This window comes from Megascapheus bottae, chromosome 13 (genome assembly GCF_031878675.1).
Source record: "Megascapheus bottae isolate mThoBot1 chromosome 13, mThoBot2.hap1, whole genome shotgun sequence".
In the NCBI taxonomy this organism is placed as follows: Eukaryota; Metazoa; Chordata; class Mammalia; order Rodentia; family Geomyidae; genus Megascapheus; species Megascapheus bottae.
Genome location: NC_143521.1, coordinates 4,184,573 through 4,192,353, shown reverse-complemented (window position 1 = coordinate 4,192,353; position 7,781 = coordinate 4,184,573). Strand labels below are relative to the sequence as shown.

At 35.7% G+C, this 7,781-nt stretch overlaps 1 pseudogene; it reads left to right on the top strand.

Moving 5' to 3' along the window:
* The first annotated feature begins 6,489 nt into the window (after positions 1–6,489).
* LOC150055436 (large ribosomal subunit protein eL15 pseudogene) lies at positions 6,490–6,981 on the top strand (annotated as a pseudogene).
* Positions 6,982–7,781: the final 800 nt, after the last annotated feature.

Below are 7,781 nucleotides of genomic sequence, written 5' to 3'. Positions count from 1 at the left end.
TAGACCATATACATATTACCCTGCTTCAGAATCAACCCCAAATGCATTCAAGACCTCAAAGTAAGACCAGATACCATAAAAATATTACAGGAGAGGATAGAGAAAACACTAGGGCTGCTAAACAGGGGTCAAAACTTCCTAAACAATGATCCAGAATCAAAGAAAGACTTGATAAATAAAATCACATCAAACTGAAGTTTCTGCATGGCAAAGAACATAGCTACTAAGATAAACAGAAAGCCCACAGTAAGGGAAAAGATTTTTTACCAGATATGCATCGGAACATAGCTAGTAAGAAAAAAAACATAGCTAGTAAGATAAAAAGAAAGTCCACTTCATGGGAAAAGATTTTTACTAGCTATGCGTCAGATAAGAACCTCCTGTCTAAAATATGCTTGAGCACAAAAAAAAAAATAACTCCACAAAAACAAACCCTCCAAGAAACAACAACTCAATTAATAAATGGTCTAGTGGCTTAAAAAGTGACTTCTCAGATAAAGAATTCTTAAACAAAGGAAGAGGAAACAACCAATGCCCTAGCAAAGGGAAGAAATGAATGCAACACCCAATCTAGAAGAAATGCTTTTATTGTCAATATTCAAAGAGTTAAACCTATTGTTCTATGTAAGACTAGAGGTTTTTGTGTATTTCAACAATTATAGAATTTGTAGACTAGAACAATGAAGTTTAGTATTATGAAATTAAAGCTGTGATTGTAATGTTAGCTAAGTACAATTATGCCACTGTATTCTAAAATTTATGTAACTATTTAATCTCAATAAAAAATAAAGTTTTCTTGAAAAAGAAAATTTAAAATATATTGGAAGATAAATAAATCTTATATCCAGATCTAAAAAAGAAAAAAGAATAGCCAATAGACACATAAAAGAAATGCAAAACAAAATTTAGATTCTACCTCATCCCAGTTAGAATGGTCATTATCAAGAAACTAACAATAATGGATGCTGGAGAGAATATGGCCAAATGAGAATGCTATTACACTGTTGATTGAAATGTAAATATGTTCAGCTACTCTGGAAAGCAGTATGGATGTTCCTCAAACTATTAAATATAGAGCTTCCCTATGACCCAGCAGTGCCACTCCTTATGGTCTATTTATTCAATAGACCACAGACAAGACTACTCTAAAGCTACCAGCACAACAATATTTTTTGCATGTTCATTGTACATACATTACTTATAGTATGGAATCAATCCAATTTCCCTTAATAGATGAGTGTATTAAGAAAATGTGGTATATATGCACATGGAATTTATTCATCCATCAGAAAGAATGATATTGTACCATCCATAAGGAAATGGAAAGACTTGGAAAAAATTATATTAAGTCAAATAAGCCAGACTCAGAAACATAGGGAAATGGATTCCATCATTTGTCAACTAGAATGTGCCTATAAATCTACCAGTAAATATTTCAAGACAAAATATACACTGGGATATGATAAATTATACGGGTCTCTAGACATTCACATAGTGAGACCAAAGGAGGATATTCCTTTTTTAATTTTTCTATGTTTATTGTTTTTTACTGTCAGACTGATATATAGAGGGGCTACAATTACATTCATCAGGTAGTAGGTACATTATTTCTTGAACATTGATATCCTGCACGTTTTTCTCCCTCCACCCTTTCCCAATCATCTTGCTTTTCCCCTTCCCTTCCCTATTTAAATAAACAAATAAATGTATATACAATATACCAGGTAACAAATCAGTCAGATTCAGTAACAACATGACATAAACCATAAGGGAAACTAAAAGAGTAAAGAAATAACTTCACATAGTGCATGAAGAACAGCATTCACAAGGACAAACCTCTTGTTTCCATATCCTGGTCTTCATTTCCTCCTACATGGCCATATATACATGGCTTTTGAGCTATTGTGATGCTCTGCTAGGCGAATCCTAAATGTACACTAATTATTACCAACAAGGGAAACCATGGAGCCTATGTTTCTTTGGATCTGGCTTACTTCACTTAATATAGTTTTTTCCAAGACATTCCATTTCAAAGGAGGATATTCCTAGGAGAGGATCACAAAGGCTCAATAGCTATGTGCATATGACCTACAAAATAATATTTATCAAAATGAACTCCAACAAATAAAAAAAGAGTTTTTTGCTATATTTCCTTTTTATGAACCTTCTGCTTTGTTTGAAAATTTGTCCGTTTTTGATCTGGTAAAGAGGAGCACAGAAACTGTGGGACAAAGTGTGAACCAATCCAGCAGTGATACTCACCAGACACTATGTTGGAAATGAACTATACAACATAGGGGGCAAGGATGTAAGGAGAGAAAAACTGGGAGTAAATGAGAGTGAGTGTTACACTGTTCTAAAAGAAATATACTCATTACCTGACATGTAACTGTAATCTCTGTACATCACCTTTATAATAATAAAATTTTAAAAAGAAAAGAAAGGAAAATGAACTATATAACTTGTGATAGGGACAGGAGGGAAAAACTGGGAGAGAATGAGAGAAGAGGTGACACTATTCCAAAAGAACTGTACTCATTATCTTACTTGGATAACTGTAAGCCCTCAGTATATCACCTTACAACAATAATAAACAAATAAATAAATATAGGTAGATAGATAAATAGATCACTCTGTTTCTGCCTATCTGTCTCTGCCTGTCTGTTTCTCTCTATATTCACAATAACATACACATACATTTGTATGTATAACACACACATATCCATGTATCTATCTATCTATCTATCTATCTATCTATCTATCTATCCATCTATACATAATGCCCTAAGTGGAGCTGTGGCTTAACTGGTGGAGTGCTACAATGAGGACATGGCTCTGAGTTCAAGCCCTAGGACCAACACAAGAAAAGACAGTTTCTTGAAGATAGTTTATTGTTTTAATTCAATATAACTTTACACTGGATGTTTTCATGCAGAAAAAGTAAGATAGAAATATTTAAAACAATTTTAATGAGTAATCATAAAAATGTCACAAAACCTCACGACATGTTAGCCACAAATATGTTTCACTTAAAAATAAATTCTATTTTAGGGCCGGGTGTTTGACCAAGTGGTAGAGTACTTGCCTAGCATGCACAAAGACCCAGGTTCGATTCCTCAGTACCACATTCATAGAAAAAGCCAAAAGTGGTGCTGTGTCTCAAGTAGAAGAGCTCTAACCTTGAGAAAGTCCAACAACAGTGCTCAGGGCCTGAGTTCAGGTCCCAGGACTTGAAATAAATAAACAAACAAACGAACAAATAAAAATAAATTTTATTTTAAATGGAAAATGCCAGATAAGTAAAAAGATATGCTTAAGTACATAAAAAGTTCCAAAGGAGTCCAGTAAAGAGTATGTGAGAAGATCAGGAGAATATAATGGCAAAGGAGCATGAGAAGAAAGGGTTTAAGGATGACAGATGCAATGCAGAGTAAAACAAAATGAACAAAAACTGAGAAATCAGTTTATTTTTTGGAAAGCAAAATAAACAATAACTGAGAAGCCAGACATAGTCCTAAATCTTATGTATTGTGGTTCCTAGTAAATGTGTATTCTAAATCAGACAAGGTCAACTTGAATATGATGCATGTAGTAATTGGGAAGCATCTGGGGAGATGCTGAATGAGACCAAGTCTCTCTCCAGCTTCACACTAAATAAAATTCTGAAAGACATGTTATAAGAGTAAAAAATGGAGACATTAAAATCTGAAGGAAAATCATTGTCAAAAATCACATATTCTTCATTAGAGAAAGTCTTGGTAAGAATGATGTAACATCTTTCCGGGAAAAGTACAAAATCTATTTTAAAAAGTGTAAATTTAAGATCATCAAAATTGCTCCTTGCTGGAATGAAAAATTATGAGCACAATTACTTTAGATGTTTTAATAATAAATATGATGATATACTAGCTTTCTTAAAATACTTAAATATATCCTATAAATCAATAAAAATGATTTTAAAAACATACAAAAGAAAAGGAGAAAGATAATTCAGAAGCCAGCCATGGTAGCTCATGCCTGTAACCTTAGCTACTCAGTAGGCTGACATCAAGGTTCACAAGCCAGCATAGGCACAAAAGGACTCTTATCTCCAATTAACCTCTGGAAAACGGGAAGTGGGGCTTGGCTCAAGGGTAGACCTGAGCTGAGGAGCTCAGACACAGCATTCTGTCTGAGTTCAAGTCCCATGACCCCACACACACAAAAAAAGAGAACAATTCAGAGAGAAAAAGAATGCAAATCCTAAAATTTGAACATAGGATCAGTTCCAACCTTAAAAACCCTGCAATAAATTTGGATATCTTGATTTTCAATGCTGTATTAGTCCAGAGTCAAGTTTCATTTATCCCTCGGTACAAAAGAAGACTGACGAGGGGGAACAGTACTGTACCTACACAAATATGTTTGAACAACCCTTGGGAACACAATTCCACAGCACTTCTTAAACGTGTAAATAAACACATCCTAGGAATCTATCATTTTTTCCTTAAATGTTTATCTTACAAAATATGCTTATATGATAATAAACACTTGGAAGGAGGAGACAGGAGACTTTTTTCATATTTTTTAATGTAATTAACAGAAGGGTTACATTATATTCACCAGATAGAAGGTGCATTAATTCACAAACATTGATATCCTTTCTCATGTTTTGGTCCTCATTTCCCTCCACCCACCCTCTCCCCTCATCTTATTTTCCACCCTTCCCTATCCAATTTCAAATAACCAAATAAACATGTATACAATATATCAGATAACAAGGTAAAATAAGTTGATACCTTCATTGTGAATTCTAACAATCCTGGGTCTGTAGAACACTGTCTCAGAAAACACACACACACACACACACACACACACACACACACACACACACTACTTACACGTTTGTATGATTACAAGAATTTTTAGAGCAGTATTTTCTATATTAGCAAGATTGTGATTCTCCCGAACTTCATCCTAGGGAACCATGAGATAGCAATCTTTAAAGTATTTGATAGGAGTAACCTACCTATGTAAAGTTACATCAAATTATTTGATAAATTATCAAATGGAAGAGCAAAATGTTCGATACTTTATGAAGAAAGAAATAATGAAGAAAGACGGGAGCAGTGAATGGGAAAAAAGGAAAGAAGGAAGGAAAAAAGAAAGGAAGGAAGGAAGGAAGGAAGGAAGGAAGGAAGGAAGGAAGGAAGGACAAAAGGAATGAAAAAGAAAGACAAAAAAGGAAAAAGCAAGAAAGAAGAAAAAGGAAGAAAGGAAGGAAGGGAGGAAGGAGAGATAAAAGGAAGAGAAAAAGAAAGACAAAAGAAGAGAAAGGGGAAGAAAGAAAGAGAAAGAAGAAAAAAGGAAGGAAGGAAGGGAGGGAGGAAGGGAGGGAGAGAGGGAGGGAGGGAGGGAGGGAGGGAGGGAGGGAGGAAGGAAGGAAGGAAGGAAGGAAGGAAGGAAGGAAGGAAGGAAGGAAGGAAGAACTTCAATGTCTCATCAATCGACTCCCATTCCGTGAGAAGTCCCAGCATTTTTTCAATTGGACTTTACCAAAGCACAGATTTTTGTAAAAATGTTTTGTTGTTGTTGCTGTTGTTGCTGCTGTTGTTTTACAAAAATTACTCACGAAATGAAAAGACTATAATTTGGTAACTTAATACCTTGAAACACAATCCAGAAAGAACAAAGATAGAAAAGCGTTATCATCACTTGTGGCATGACACCAAGAGTTATTCTTGCACATTGAGCCTCTGAGACCAAAATAATATAAAAAAATATGACTAGTACTTTGAATGTATAACTGCTGTTTGACAAGTGCCTATTTGATGGCTAAACTCTTTCACCAATCATGACATGATTTGTTTTTTCAATGTCAGTAATTATAGAGTCAAGCCATGAGAAAATAGCTTGCTATGCTCAGAAGAAATACATGATATAAAGCTATTACACAATGCCATGCTCTCTTCCTGAGAACCTGTGATTCAAATACAAAGCCACCATTGTACTCATGTTTTAAGTAGTGGCTTTTGTTCTATACACATTCAGGACTGATTCAAAAAGAATAATTCTAAACATTGGAAGTCGTTTTAGAAGATTAATAAACTTATTTAGGCTACATAAAAATGTACCTTTTGGTACTATGTTATAAAAGAGGCTTTAAAGCATTTTTACCTGAGTTCAAGCCCTAGGACTGGCAAAAAAAAAATACTTATTCTTGGAAAAACTGGCAATTACTTGGGCCCACTAGCTAAATGGAAACAGAGTCAAGGCTAGCATCTCAGATGACTCCATTTTATATTATAAACTTTGGTAAACTATGAAAATATTCTCTATAGACTTTTTCCTAGAAGAGAAATTGTTTTTTTTTTAATTTCCGTCTTTATAGTTGTTTTATTGCTCAGCAAAATAATGTCTCATTATATTTGGTTCTAAATAACAACTTATTTTCTTGCTTTATCAAATTCATGTCCTTTCCGTCTGGCAGCAGCCATAAGGTAAGCCAAGATGTGTGCCCACGAGTACATCCAGGCGCTAAGGAGGAGGAAGCAGTGGGATGCGATGCGCTTTCTTCTGAGAGTCCACTGCTGGCAGCCCCATAGGCTCTCTATGCTGCACCCGTGCCCCACGCCCCCGGACCAGATCAGGCAGGCCGCCTGAGATACAAGGTCAAGCAAGGTTATGTCCTACCAGCTCAGGTCTGCTCCTAGCTGGGCGTCACTGTGGAGCTCGGTGAGTCCTCAATTCTTGGACTGGTGAAAGTTCTACATACAAATTCTTGAGGTTATCCTCTTTGATCCCCTCCATATGGCCATCAGAAGAAACCCCGACACCCAGTGGCTCACCACACTCGTCCACAAGCACGGAGAGATGCGTGGGCTGTGCTCTGCAGGCCGCAGGAACTGTGGCCTGGGGAAGGGCCACAAGTTCCACCACACTATCGGGGGTCCTCGCCGAGCAGCGTGGAGAAGGCGCAATACTCTCCAGCTCCTCCGTTAGCGCTGACTTCAAGTCTTGTCTGCACAATTCATACCAATAAGCAATTTAGGACAGTCAAAAAACAATAACAAAATAAAAAATTCATCTTACTCATATGTGTTTTTATTTAACTGTGGGCGATGCTTACAAAATATAAAACAGGTACAAAATATAAATTTTTGCCACCCAGAAATCATCCTTCAATATGAATTTCAATGCATTTAAAGTTCAGTTGTAATACAGTTAAGAAGGAACATCATTTAAAAAAATGAATCTTTTTATTTACTTGTTAGGGGCTATCTACTACCATGATGTAGTAGCAAGCCAGTAAAAAAAAATCATACAAATTTACCCCTTTACTCTGTTACTTTTACTACTGTTTCTCCACCTTTTTCATTGCCACATACTCCTCACTCCTTAAATATTGGTGTACCGCAGAATTTCAATCTAATGTCCACCTTTATTTATCTGAGTCTTCCAACTAGAAAAATCTGTAATTCTGGCTTAATTACTTTCCAACTATCTTCTGAGAAGCTTTCAGAAATGCAGGTCATATTACTCAACAATCTAATGCCTTTTGAGCAACCAGTATATATTGAGAAAAGGAAGTTGAATGAAATGTCATTCCTGGAATGACTTAGAAGTTTCTAAGTCCCCTTCTTTTGTAAGTATGAATGACTGTCAAGTGCTTTAAAATATTTTCAGTTTTTCTTTTTGTTTTTCTTTTCTTTTCTTTTTTTTTTTTTGCCAGTCCTGGGCTTGAGCTCAGGACCTGAGCACTGTCCTTGGACTTTCTCAAGGCTAGAGCTCTACCACTTGAG